General features: G+C 41.0%; 1 long non-coding RNA gene across 1 annotated transcript; it reads left to right on the top strand.

The window, feature by feature from the left end:
- The first annotated feature begins 7,003 nt into the window (after window positions 1-7,003).
- On the top strand, window positions 7,004-10,997 carry LOC147208447 (uncharacterized). The gene is made up of 4 exons (XR_015103531.1): window positions 7,004-8,298; window positions 9,965-10,127; window positions 10,219-10,411; window positions 10,930-10,997. It is a non-coding gene; the product is annotated as an uncharacterized LOC147208447 (long non-coding RNA).
- The last annotated feature ends 4,355 nt before the right edge of the window (window positions 10,998-15,352 follow it).

The raw sequence follows: 15,352 nt of genomic DNA on the forward strand, positions 1-15,352 counted from the left end.
TTTGCTGGAAAATACAAGAGCATACTTGAAAGAAGAGAGGAAGTCGGAGAGAAAGTAGTTGGAAAATACCACTTTTGCATGAGTAAAGAAGGAAACATAAAACAGTCAGTCAACAGCAGGCTCAGTGGTGCGTTTCTCAAAGAGGTGCAAAATAAACTTCCATGTGCAATTAACACCAAGTCCTTACCCAAGTGCACCCACTTAGAATGCTGAGAACCTTTCACAAGCCCTCCTTGTACCCTTGTAAGAAATCATACAAGGGCTGTGCGATTGTCATTTGGACCTTTTACAGTACAGGTCATTGCTGCAGTCCCTTTCTTCCTCTGCCCTGGCCGAATCCTCATTTGTAAGACAAATATTATAACAAATTAAGCAGAAAAACAATGGGTGGGTGCCTGTCTGACGTCAGCCTGCATTTCATTAGGAATTGCTAGTCTAACACTTTCCATATGGAGAGGCCTGCAGGGTAGCCCCCTGCTACCCATGCAGCCTAAGCCTAGCCCGGCTCGATGTGGTTACCGCAGTTTGCCCCAGCCTTACATTTCAGAAAGGCCAAAGCTCTGCCCCTAATTTACATAAATTAACGAAAAAAAAGAAATACGTAAGACCTCACCATTATGTCATTTTTAGTTTGGCCTGGTCACAAAACATATGATGCCTTCTCCCATCACGATGAAACCTTTTATTCTGTTTGAGAGAGAAAAAAGAAGCCTTCATGGGCCTCTTTTTCTGTCTACTGTTTATCTCCTCGTCCTCCAAATTTGACCCACCACAGAGAAAAGTGTTGATAACAACCCTGCCGAATTTGAGGCATTAAAAAAAATTGGCAAGTATATGCAATAAAGCTTCCAAATCGTGGAGAAATCAAGCCATTGTCTCCCTTCTTAAACGCTGTGGGTGTGTCCAATGGATGTGTGAAACATGCCGTGCAGAAAAGTGGATGCGACTTGGTCTAGCAACTTTTTTTTGCCTACACATCCCTACATGTTTGAGCTGTGAAAATATATCTACACTGGTCTAACCCTGGAGAACCCAAGAACCCTTTTCTTCTTTGCAAAATGATGAATTATACATTAAATGACTGCTATATGTTCACTGAACACCAAAATATATGTTTTTCCAAATATTTCATGCTTTAATCCTAATTTAGGACTGGGGCCAAACTTGCCCCTTTGGTATTTAAGGGTAGCATTTCAGTAGCAGAATTTGTAGGGGCCAAATTTGACCCCGTGGGTTCCCCAGGGCTAAACACGGTTTTTGGATTAGTGTTGCATTTGTGGAATATGGATTAAGCAGTCCAACCATTTTTATCCATCTCAGGGAGCGGCCATTTTGTCCTTTGCCGTCAACAGAAAATGACATCACAGTTGCTCAAGACTCAAGTAACGACCAATCATGGCTCACCTGTTTTCTGAGGTTGGTCAAGTTGAGCCGCGATTGGTCATTACCTGAGCCCTGAGCAACTGTGATGTCATTTTAAATCCACAGCAAATGGCAAAATGGACCCCCCCCCCCCACTCAAAATAAAATGGGTGGCTTTTGATGCTCAATCCACAAACGAAATATTGATCAGAATGCTGGGTTTATACTAGTAGGGATTCATACAAGATATTATCATCAAGAAAAGTTTGGGGTTGACCTCCCCTTTAAAGCCTCCAGTGGGCGAACTAAATTCCATCGGCCTTTCTACATCAGGACGAGAGGCGCTAGTCAAAATCTAGCTTGTGAGCTAACAGGCTTCTGGGGCTCCTCTTGGCTGGTGGACAGGCGGAGGCCTTGTCTGTAACGTCACCTCTTCACTTGAGAATTGAAATAACAACAGCAAGCTGGACTATAAATTTTGGCATCCATAGATAATGCATTTTCAGGTTGTAGGTAGAGCCTTCCAAGCAACTGTGGTAGTTTTGGAAACAGGCCTAGCAATACCACCTAAAAAAAACCACAGTTGCAGTGAAAAACCATTTATGTGAACAAAGGCGACCAAGTTCTAATATAGTTGGGGAGGTACGGATAAGGCTGTTACAAGTCACGAAAATGAAAATTTTATTATATATCTTCCATTTAGAAAACTGACTAAAACTAATTACAATTACAGCAAAAATGCGCTCTGTTTTTGTATTTGTTAATTAATGTCATGCAAGAGCTTTCGGGGTTCATTTTAAATGTATTTATTTCGGTACTGCTGCATGTCCTTACAGAAGAAGAAAGGTCAAAAAGTCGTTTGAAAAAGGTAGTTCACCTTACACAAAACATAGAGACCTTTTATTTTTATCTTGCACAAGAAAAACTCTCAAAACAAAAAAGCTAAAACTAAACTAAACTCATCTGAAACACTTTTGTAAAAAACACCAAAACAAAAAAAGATAGCAAAACTTACAAACCTGCACCCAAAACTAATTAAAACCAACTGAAAATAAACAGCAAGAGTCAAAACTAAATGCAAATTAACCATGATAAAAATTACAAAAGTGTCATACCTTGGGGCAGACTCACGCTGTTCGCCCAAGACCATCACTGGGCACCCAGCTTGATGTCATTCATGTCCAGATGAGGCCCAACAGAATCTTTCGGCTCGCATTATGGATGACACCTTGGCACGCTCACCTACATGTCTGCTGCAGATGAAATGATTGACAGTAATATACGAGACGTGACAGTTGGAAGGAAAGCAAAGTGCTCTGGAAAGCGCTGCATTACTGTATAGCACATGACAGGATTTTGGATTCAGATTGTTGTGGTGTATAGGGTGTCACACATGTGGGAGAGTGGCAGGGCCCTGGGTACGTTTCCTGTGGTGAAAATAAGGCATGTGACGGATCAGCGAAATATGACAGAACAGGAAGAAAGTCAGGAGAGAAACGAATTCCGTGAGTGAACTTCGGATTCCTCCGCAAGGACTACAAACAAGGAATTCCTACATGTGAGCAACGTCTGTGTGTACCTCTCTGGACTTCTGCGTCTTTGTAAGCATGTGGACTTTTTATGGGCCATGCTGTGTGATATATACGATTCGCAGCGCACATCACAATGTGAGTTGTAGAGTGCTGGTAGCCATCCCTCATTGCCACTCTGCGCCCTCAGGTCTCTGCTGTTAGCATTCCTCCCCCAGCTGTGATTCAATTCTGTTTGTCTATGTAAATATCTATGATTAAACAGCACACATCCCCATGAATTATGAATTTGAAGAAAAGTGAGGCATAAATTTGGGCATAAACAAGCCGGTGACGGGAGGTCATGGGTTCAGTCCCACTTTCCTTCATGCCACCACTGAGGTGCCTTTGTAGGAACATAGATTCCTTCCTGAATAAATAATGGTTACAAAAAAGAAAAAAAAAAAGTTTGAGCGATCTCACCCTTGAGCTGACGTACCTCCGTCATACTTGGAGAGCGCTGATTCTTCCAAAGTGAAGGCTGCTGTATGGCCGATGGGTCGTTAGCCATGGATTAAAACTCTCGATGCTGTTGATGCTCATCCATAGCTTGCTTATGTTGATCCTTGCACACTGTGACATGGCGCCATTTTCATTTAGAAATAGGCAATGAGAAAGGAGTGTTAGGAAGACAATTGGAACCTCCAAAGTCGAACATCATCTGTTCAGTGACATTAGCCTTCCACTTCTGACTCTGGAAAGTAAATTTAGTTTTTTGTTTCGAAACACATTTTTTACACACATTTTTAAACACGTTTCAAGATCATGGCTGAAAATATTCAAACTCGGAGAACTATGTCATACTGAATGGTGGAGATAGCATGAACATGTTTTTCACCAATTTACTTTGTAGTTTTCCAGTCTAAAACGGCACCCAGTGACACACTTGGGTGTAACAGTGGGACCACGGATGTGGCAGAGAGGGACGAGGGCAGTGTCATGTCGCCAAAATACTGTGTCCAATAATGCGCTGGCAACAACAATGTGGTCACGATAACTTTATTCATCATAACACAGGCCAACATCTTGACACTTGTTGACAGCATACTATGCTATGGAAGACAACATGAGACTTTGTTCAAGAGAAAAACATGCGCAGGTCTCTAACTAATTTCATATGATCATTTGTTTTTATTTGATTCCTCTACCAGAGGCCAGGAAGCTTGAGGGTTCTGCGCAGTATCCTTGCTGTTCCCAGCACTGCACATTTCTGGACTGAGATGTCCGATGTTGTTCCCGGGATCTGTTGCAACCACTCATCTAGTTTGGGGGTCACTGCCCCGAGTGCTCCGACGACCACAGGCACGACTGTCACCTTCACCTTCCAGGCTCTCTCCAGCTCCTCTCTGAGCCCTTGGTATTTCTCGAGTTTCTCGTGTTCCTTCTTTCTGATGTTTCCATCACTTGGGACCGCTACATCCACTACAACGGCTGTCCTCTGCCCTTTATCTATGATCACGATATCTGGTTGGTTCGCCATTACCATCTTGTCAGTCTGGATCTGGAAGTCCCACAGGATCTTTGCTCTGTCATTCTCCACCACCTTCGGAGGTGTTTCCCATTTTGACCTTGGGGTTTCCAGTCCATACTCCGCACAGATGTTTCGGTAGACTATGCCAGCCACCTGGCTATGGCGTTCCATGTAGGCTTTCCCTGCCAGCATCTTACACCCTGCAGTTATGTGTTGGATCGTCTCAGGCGCCTCTTTGCATAACCTACACCTTGGGTCTTGTCTGGTGTGGTATATCTGGGCCTCAATGGCTCTGGTGCTCAGGGCCTGCTCCTGAGCAGCCAGGATGAGTGCCTCTGTGCTGTCCTTCAGGCCAGCCCTCTCTAGCCACTGAAGGGACTTCTTGAGATCGGCCACTTCAGTTATGGTCCGGTGGTACATCCCGTGTAGGGGCTTGTCCTCCCATGATGGTCCCTCTTCCAGCGCCTCATCCTCTGTTCCCCATTGTCTGAGACATTCTCTGAGTACGTCATCCGTTGGAGCCTTCTCCTTGATGTATTCATGGAGCTTGGATGTTTCATCCTGGACAGTGGCTCTCACACTCACTAGTCCCCGGCCTCCTTTCTTTCGGCTTGCGTACAGTCTCAGGGTGCTGGATTTGGGATGGAACCCTCCATGCATGGTTAGGAGCTTTCGGGTCTTAACGTTCGTGGTCTGAATCTCTTCCTTTGGCCACCTTATTATTCCTGCAGGGTATCTGATCACTGGCAGGGAATAGCTGTTTATTGCCCGGGTCTTATTCTTGCCATTGAGCTGGCTTCTTAGGACTAGCCTCACTCGCTGGAGGTATTTGGCCATAGCCGCTTTCCTTGTTGCCAGTTCGAGGTTGCCATTGGCTTGTGGTATACCGAGGTACTTGTAGCTGTCCTCAATGTCTGCTATTGTTCCTTCAGGGAGTGAGACCCCTTCAGTGCGCACTACCTTTCCTCTCTTAGTCACCATCCGACTACATTTCTCAAGCCCGAATGACATCCCGATGTTGCTGCTGTAGATCCTGGTTGTGTGGATCAGGGAGTCTATGTCCCTTTCGCTCTTAGCATACAGCTTTATGTCATCCATGTAGAGGAGGTGACTGATTGTAGCTCCATTTCTGAGGCGGTATCCATAGCCTGTCTTGGTGATTACTTGGCTTAGGGGGTTCAGTCCTATGCAGAACAGCAGTGGGGAGAGTGCATCACCTTGGTATATGCCACATTTGATGGACACTTGGGTAAGTGGTTTGCCATTGGCTTCAAGTGTGGTTTTCCACATCCTCATCGAGTTCGCAACAAAGGCTCTTAGGGTCCTGTTCACCTTATACAACTCCAAGCATTCAGTGATCCATGTATGTGGCATCGAGTCATAGGCTTTCTTGTAATCAATCCAGGCTGTGCACAGGTTGGTACGTCGGGACCTGCAGTCTTGTGCGACTGTTCTGTCAACCAGGAGCTGATGTTTGGCTCCTCTGGTATCTCTACCAATGCCCTTCTGTGCTTCGCTCATGTATTGATCCATGTGTCCACTTATCTTAGCCGCAATGATGCCTGACATGAGCTTCCATGTTGTGGAGAGACAGGTTATTGGCCGATAGTTGGATGGGACTGCACCCTTTGAGGGATACTTCATGATCAGGATCGTTCGCCCTAGTGTTCTAAATGTTGGAAACTTTCACATTTCCCAGAAAATGTTTGCTTGGATGCATGTGATTATGACAAAACAAACCGGTACTTATTTTTGACATGACAGTTTGTATAATTTACCATAAATTTCTATTTCATTCTTTACCATTATTTTCTGAAACATTTTCACATATTTCGAACATTCCTCCACCAGTTGTTCAATAGAAAGTTTCCAGAAACCAGTACATTTATTTGGGAATGTTTTCCACGTTGTATTGCACGACTTCAAAAAAAGAGTGGGGGTTTTTTTTCCGCTTTGGTGGCCGTCATCATTGACATCATCATCTTTTGAAGGGGATGCTGAGGAAGGATGAGTGGATGGAAAAACATGAAAGCAACAACAAAAAGGAGCAAAGAAAGCTGGAGAAAACATGAGCAAGAAAAACATGCAATTATACAGTCCCATTATATTTAATCTGAGGATGGAAATGAATTACAGGGGAAGGACAGCTGCATTGATTTAAAAAAAAAAAAGGCCACTTGTTACCATGTGACTAAGGTTGCGCATCGAGGTCACCGGTGAATAAAAGCACAATCTGCAGAAAATAAAAGGAAGATGGCTTCCACGTTGACAGAATTTCCAGAATGTTTACAGAGTGCATTCCAAGTTTGGAAATGCAGCACCTGAGCTGTTTTCAGCCAGCAGCAACAAAACAGTATGTGCGCTTAAGCACCAATCCCAACACTTGCACATACAGTATTCAAAGCAGCGAGGTTGGCTCCTACAGTTACAATGGTGGAATGTTACATACCACAGTGACAACATCAGACGTTTGTGTCTGGTTGCGTGGTTTGCTCGGTAGCAGTGTGTGTTTTCAGCGGCTGAGTGATGCATGCGTGCATTCGAAAGTGATGGCACGTGTGTGTGTGTGTGTGTGTGTGTGTGTGCGTGTGTTTGTGTGTTTGTATTCATGACATCTCAGGACAATTTTATGATAACACACCTTCACAATGAGGACCTGTGGAAAAATGAGGACATTTTTCGCGTCCTCATATTTCCACGCAGTCTACACTACTCTAGAGCTCACGAGGATACTCCCACACCAAAAATAAGTGATGTCCTGAAAGAGCACAATTTTCAGAAATTGTGTGTTTAAGTGTGTTTAACTTTCGACTCACTTTTCATTTGGAAAACTAGTGGCCAACTTCGGTACCTTAACACACTTTTAACACACTTTCAGTGACGTCATTGTGCAGGACCTCATATGTCATCTTTTTCGGACTGACTCACACATTTTCCCCGCCCTCGTCCTGGTAAGTCACTTCAATTAGCAGTCACACAAAACCCAACATGTGAAGCAGCCAGACAATCCTACAGCCAGATATCTATTAAACTCTCTGAAACAAACACGACCACGCGTGGATGACCACCTGGTAAGCAATTCCTTTTCGTTTATCTTACTGTAACATAGACTTTGTTCAATATAACCGTGTTTAACAGTGCCCACCAAAGGTAATGTCATTCAATTAGACAGCTAGCTAGCTAGCTAGCTAGATCGTTAGCATGCTAATAAGCTTCCAGTAAAAGTAATGTGGACATGTCCTGCAGGCAAGGTTCTAGAAAACCTTTCTAAATCTTTGACAACACAGTCTGTGGAACTTGATTTTGGTGCCAAATGTTTATTTCAGTGCAGTATTTGTTTTATTTGATTGCAGTTAATTGAAATTAGTTAGTACAGGTAGCCTAATGAAAGTGGGCCATGCACTTCTAGCCTTTATGCTAAGTCTGGTGTATTTACACTGTTTATTCTTGTGTTGATTCAATTGTACACCGTTTCAATGAAAAAACAAACAAACGTTTGCAATGAAATTATAGCAGAATTCAGCTTTGTTGGTACATTTGGTCAAGACAATATTGTGTTACTCTATTTTAATTTTACATTGTTATCTGCCTGACAAATGGTTTGCCCGAATCTATTAATCTGACCAGCAAATGTTTGATGAAATGAATTTTTGTATATTTGAGGAAGAAAATAATATTCCTTTGGCTCAGTACTTTCTGAGCCAAAATAAGTGCTGCCATTGTATTGTGCTTGCTTGTCTGGCTGACTTCTTCTCACTTTCCATTGTAGATGTTTACTGGTGGTGATAATGTCACAAAGAAGAGCCAGACTGAGCCCTGAATCTGAGGCTGCTCATTTTATTTTATCTGGAGTCGACAAGCCTTGTTTGAAAGCCCAGTGGATCAATGATTATAAAGGTATGCTATCAATCTACCTGCTATCTAATTCTTATGGCTACCGCACGCACATGACAAGAGCTGCAACCAAAGCCTGTCACAGTGACAGATTTTATTCGCACATTGTATTTACCCCAAAATATCACAATAAACAACAGCATGTTTTTTTTGTTGTTTTTTTATGCCATTGATCATATTGGAGCAAAAATAATTGAAGTACTTTTTAAGAGAATGTTTAGCAGCCATTATCATTCAATTCTTGAGAATATTGTATTGCCATGTAGAACTAGGAATATCTCGGAATGAAAAAATAGAAATAGAAATTATTCGGCTTCTGTTAAAATATTGTGCTTCAACAAATATCACAATTCATAAAAACGCATACTATCTGTAATAGTCGAGGAAAATTAGATGCCTTCAAACTTCCTTCACAATGCCTATTTCACCTGATTGAAGAAGGCGGTGGTAGCTGTTTGACAAATCCACATTTTTATCAGCAATTTGTACTGCCCATCAAAGGTCTCTACTTAGTTTAAAACTGAAAGAATGGTCACAGGAATTATGTATGTCATTATCATTATGACTATTATTGTTGATTGCTTAATTTTTATTTTAATCATAATGTATCTTTTCTATGTGCAGTGGTGTATATTGCTCAGTGGGATTTCTGATTGGAGATCGGAGGTGTGAAACGCCAGGACAGCTTACAAAGAAATTAGATGAATCCTTTCCCTCCCACAATTGTTAGAGTTGCATTTGTATTTATAAAGAAAATAACAAAAATAGAAACGCACAGTTAATCGGATTAAAAAAAACATGCCATCCAACCATTTTCAAACCCATTTATACTAATACGGGCCTGGCTGTGCTGCAGCCGATCCCAGCTGTCTTCGGACAGTAGGCAGGGTACAACTTGAACTGGGTGCCAGCCAATCACAGGACACACAGACAAACCACCATTCACCCTCACAATCACACCAAGGGACAATTTAGTGAGTTCAGTGAACCTACTACGTTGCATGTTTTTGGAATGTGGGAGGAAACCAAAGTAGTCGGAGAAAACCCATGCAGCCATGGGGAGAACTCCACACAAGAAGGCACTGTGAGGCGGACGTGCCAACCAGTCGCACACTGTGCAGCCGCATTAGGTTGCCTGTGACCAAAATAAAAACTATGGTGGTAATGCATTACCAACATTGCTGCCCATACTTTTTTTGACCTTATTGCTCTTCTCTTTCTCTCCCTCAACCATATAATGCAGTTTGGAGTGGAATAGTATAGGAACTGAAATTAGGTTTCGAATGTTACCCATTGAGGAAAAATGGTACTTCACTTGACTTATGATGATCACTTTAGTCAAACTGTCGGTCAAACCTCTGGTATTTTTCTTTGCTATTCCATACATTCTGTTCAATTGAAGGCAAGCAATGTAAACAACTCTGATGTAAGGAGCCACATTATTATTTTGTGCTGATACAAATTGCTAAAGAAAATTATCAGCGATTCTGATAATTGTTTTTAGTTTTACATGGAATTATTTTATCGTACCACTAAACATGTTTTTTCCCCTCTTTAAATTTATATTTTTTGGTCTGCATGTATTTGTGAATATCTGATTAACTGCATTGTGTAAGCCTGATTTGGATTGTATTAATGTACATTTAAGTGTCAACTTTTCGTGTCCTAGGACGTGGTGTATTTACAAGTGAACCAATTGAAAAGGGGTTATTTGTGGTTGAGTACCGTGGAGAGTTAATCTCAAGTTATGAACGAGACAAGAGACAGAAAAAGTACACAGAGAAGCAAAATTGTTTCCTGTTTGATTTTGAATGGAAAGGAAGCACATGGTGGTAAGTCAAGATCTAGAAAAACATCATGTGGTTCTGTACAACATTGTAGTTTTACTGGAAAAACATTTCATGTTTCATTGTTCAATTTCAGCATTGATTCCTCCCATGAAGATGGTTCATTAGGTCGACTTGTCAATGATGCTCACAAAGGCCCAAACTGTAGAATGAAAAAGCTGACAATCCAGGATAAACCTCATCTTTGCTTGTTTGCAATTGAAAATATCGAAGCAGGGAATGAAATAACCTATGACTATGGAGATTCTCCGTGGGCATGGAGAGCACTGGTAAGTAATGCCTGGATATACACCTGTAGACAACCAGATCTAATAAGTAAATCATTATATTTCATAGGTGAGTGAAAGAACATTTTCATCAACAGTTTATTACCTTTTAAAAGTTAACACAAGTGTCTGTTTTAGAGGATTATTTGACATCAACAGAAATTCAAAGACAGGAACATGGACTCCACATTTTTCAGTCATTACATTGATTTAGTCTGAAAGAGTATGTTTCGGGTGTTGTCTTTATTATTTGAACTCAGTCGTGTCTGATGTCCTGAAATTGTTAGCTATCAGAGCTGTACAGTGGTAAGTACCATAAAGAGCCGGCTTGTGCTGTGAATGTGGTCACTGAAAAAAGTAGTTCAATTTATTCAAAAGTCATATAACTACGACATATTTCTGACACTCTATGGTTGGTATAATGTTGCTTTTCATGATTTCAGTCATGCCCTCATACTTCTTCAGTTACTGAAGAATACTTTTTAGAATATTTCTGATACTGTAATATTGCTATGTTGCAGACACCAGATGTTGGTATCCTGACTGAACCTTCTGGAGACCAAGAAGGGAGTGAGAGATCCACTTCATCCTTACAACAGGTGACTACGTCTTATCATTATATACCAGTTTTGAGTTTACAGCTTTCTTTGACAAACGCAGGAGAAGTTATAAATCAGAAACGTGGCCTCTCCATGATTTCAGTCGTCATGTCCTCATATTTCTTTAGACCTGAAAAACCTGAGTGTGTTTCAGGTGACATGACTTTTGTCTTAACCTAACTCTGGAGAGCCTGTGTTCGAATGTCCCCATATTGCTGTTCCACAGAACTGAACAGTGTTAACTTTCTACAGTGTGGTATATTAATCCCAAACTCTCCTGTGAGCTATGTTCAATGAGAAATAATGTTTATTCATTTCTTAATTGGTCAGAATGAAGAATGCTGAATATTTTGACACCGTAATGTTGTTATGTTGCAGATACCAAGTGACGGGATCCTGACTGAACCTTCTGGAGACCAAGAAGGGAGTGAGAGATCCGCTTCATCCTTACAACAGGTTACTACGTCTTATCATTATATACCAGTTTTGAGTTTACAGCTTTCTTTGACAAACGCAGGAGAAGTTATAAATCAGAAATGTCGCCTCTCCATGATTTCAGTCGTCATGTCCTCATATTTCTTTAGACCTGAAAAACCTGAGTGTGTTTCAGATGACATGACTTTTGTCATAACCTAACTCTGGAGAGGTTGTGTCTGAATGTCCCCATATTGCTGTTCCACAGAGCTGAACAGTGTTAACTTTCTATAGTGTGGTACATTAATCCCAAGCTCTTCTGTGAGCAATGTTCAATGAGAAATAATGTTTATTCATTTCTTAACTGGTCAGAATGAAGAATGCTGAATATTTTGACACCGTAATGTTGTTATGTTGCAGATACCAAGTGACGGGATCCTGACTGAACCTTCTGGACACCAAGAAGGGAGTGAGAGATCCACTTCATCCTTACAACAGGTTACTACGTTTTATCATTATATACCAGTTTTGAGTTTACAGCTTTCTTTGACAAACGCAGGAGAAGTTATAAATCAGAAACGTGGCCTCTCCATGATTTCAGTCGTCATGTCCTCATATTTCTTTAGACCTGAAAAACCTGAGTGTGTTTCAGGTGACATGACTTTTGTCTTAACCTAACTCTGGAAAGGTTGTGTCTGAATGTCCCCATATTGCTGTTCCACAGAGCTGAACAGTGTTAACTTTCTACAGTGTGGTATATTAATCCCAAACTCTCCTGTGAGCTATGTTCAATGAGAAATAATGTTTATTCATTTCTTAATTGGTCAGAATGAAGAATGCTGAATATTTTGACACCGTAATGTTGTTATGTTGCAGATACCAAGTGACGGGATCCTGACTGAACCTTCTGGAGACCAAGAAGGGAGTGAGAGATCCGCTTCATCCTTACAACAGGTTACTACGTCTTATCATTATATACCAGTTTTGAGTTTACAGCTTTCTTTGACAAACACAGGAGAAGTTATAAATCAGAAACATGGACTCTCCATGATTTCAGTCGTCATGTCCTCATATTTCTTTAGACCTGAAAAACCTGAGTGTGTTTCAGGTGACATGACTTTTGTCTTAACCTAACTCTGGAGAGCCTGTGTTCGAATGTCCCCATATTGCTGTTCCACAGAACTGAACAGTGTTAACTTTCTACAGTGTGGTATATTAATCCCAAACTCTCCTGTGAGCTATGTTCAATGAGAAATAATGTTTATTCATTTCTTAATTGGTCAGAATGAAGAATGCTGAATATTTTGACACCGTAATGTTGTTATGTTGCAGATACCAAGTGACGGGATCCTGACTGAACCTTCTGGAGACCAAGAAGGGAGTGAGAGATCCGCTTCATCCTTACAACAGGTTACTACGTCTTATCATTATATACCAGTTTTGAGTTTACAGCTTTCTTTGACAAACGCAGGAGAAGTTATAAATCAGAAACGTGGCCTCTCCATGATTTCAGTCGTCATGTCCTCATATTTCTTTAGACCTGAAAAACCTGAGTGTGTTTCAGGTGACATGACTTTTGTCTTAACCTAACTCTGGAGAGGTTGTGTCTGAATGTCCCCATATTGCTGTTCCACAGAGCTGAACAGTGTTAACTTTCTATAGTGTGGTACATTAATCCCAAACTCTCCTGTGAGCAATGTTCAATGAGAAATAATGTTTATTCATTTCTTAACTGGTCAGAATGAAGAATGCTGAATATTTTGACACCGTAATGTTGTTATGTTGCAGATACCAAGTGACGGGATCCTGACTGAACCTTCTGGAGACCAAGAAGGAAGTGAGAGATCCGCTTCATCCTTACAACAGGTTACTATGTCTTATCATTATATACCAGTTTTGAGTTTACAGCTTTCTTTGACAAACGCAGGAGAAGTTATAAATCAGAAATGTGGCCTCTCCATGATTTCAGTCGTCATGTCCTCATATTTCTTTAGACCTGAAAAACCTGAGTGTGTTTCAGGTGACATGACTTTTGTCTTAATCTAACTCTGGAGAGCCTGTGTTCGAATGTCCCCATATTGCTGTTCCACAGAACTGAACAGTGTTAACTTTCTATAGTATGGTATATTAATCCCAAACCCTCCTGTGAGCGATGTTCAATGAAAAACAATGTTTATTCATTTATTAACTAATCAGGATGAATAAATTAGAATATTTCTGACACTGCACTGTTGCTATGTTGCAGACACCAGGTGTTCGGATCCCGATGAAACCTTCTGAAGATCAAGAAAGGATTGGGAGATCCACTTCATCCTTACAACAGGTCATTGGATTTTATCATTATATACCAGTTTTGAGTTTACAGCTTTCTTTGACAAACAAAGGAGAAGTTATAAATCATAAACATGGACTCTCCATGATTTCAGTCGTCATGTCCTCATATTTCTTTAGACCTGAAAAACCTGAGTGTGTTTCAGGTGACATGACTTTTGTCTTAACCTAACTCTGGAGAGGCTGTGTCTGAATGTCCCCATATTGCTGTTCCACAGAGCTGAACAGTGTTAACTTTCTATAGTGTGGTATATTAATCCCAAACTCTCCTGTGAGCAATGTTCAATGGGAAATAATGTTTATTCATTTATTAACTGGTCAGAATGAAGAATGCAGAATATTTTGACACCTTAATGTTGTTATGTTGCAGATACCAAGTGACGGGATCTTGACTGAAGCTTCTGGAGACCAAGAAGGGAGTGAGAGATCCGCTTCATCCTTACAGCAGGTTACTACGTCTTATCATTATATACCAGTTTTGAGTTTACAGCTTTCTTTGACAAACGCAGGAGAAGTTATAAATCAGAAATGTGGCCTCTCCATGATTTCAGTCGTCATGTCCTCATATTTCTTTAGACCTGAAAAACCTGAGTGTGTTTCAGGTGACATGACTTTTGTCTTAACCTAACTCTGGAGAGGTTGTGTCTGAATGTCCCCATATTGTTGTTCCACAGAGCTGAACAGTGTTAACTTTCTATAGTGTGGTATATTAATCCCAAAACTCTCCTGTGAGCAATATTCAATGGGAAATAATGTTTATTCATTTATTAACTTGTCAGAATGAAGAATGCTGAATATTTTGACACCGTAATGTTGTTATGTTGCAGACACCAAGTGACGGGTACCTGACTGAACCTTCTGGAGACCAAGAATGGAATGAGAGATCCACTTCATCCTTACAACAGGTTACTACGTCTTATCATGATATACCAGTTTTGAGTTTACAGCTTTCTTTGACAAACGCAGGAGAAGTTATAAATCAGAAATGTGGCCTCTCCATGATTTCAGTCGTCATGTCCTCATATTTCTTTAGACCTGAAAAACCTGAGTGTGTTTCAGGTGACATGACTTTTGTCTTAACCTAACTCTGGAGAGGTTGTGTCTGAATGTCCCCATATTGCTGTTCCACAGAGCTGAACAGTGTTAACTTTCTATAGTGTGGTATATTAATCCCAAACTCTCCTGTGAGCAATGTTCAATGGGAAATAATGTTTATTCATTTATTAACTGGTCAGAATGAAGAATGCTGAATATTTTGACACCTTAATGTTGTTATGTTGCAGATACCAAGTGACGGGATCCTGACTGAACCTTCTGGAGACCAAGAAGGGAGTGAGAGATCCGCTTCATCCTTACAGCAGGTTACTACGTCTTATCATTATATACCAGTTTTGAGTTTACAGCTTTCTTTGACAAACGCAGGAGAGGTTATAAATCAGAAATGTGGCCTCTCCATGATTTCAGTCGTCATGTCCTCATATTTCTTTAGACCTGAAAAACCTGAGTGTGTTTCAGGTGACATGACTTTTGTCTTAACCTAACTCTGGAGAGGTTGTGTCTGAATGTCCCCATATTGTTGTTCCACAGAGATGAACAGTGT

Source organism: Hippocampus guttulatus, chromosome 2 (genome assembly GCF_054856545.1).
Source record: "Hippocampus guttulatus isolate MCC_2025c chromosome 2, RoL_Hgut_1.0, whole genome shotgun sequence".
NCBI classification, from domain to species: Eukaryota; Metazoa; Chordata; class Actinopteri; order Syngnathiformes; family Syngnathidae; genus Hippocampus; species Hippocampus guttulatus.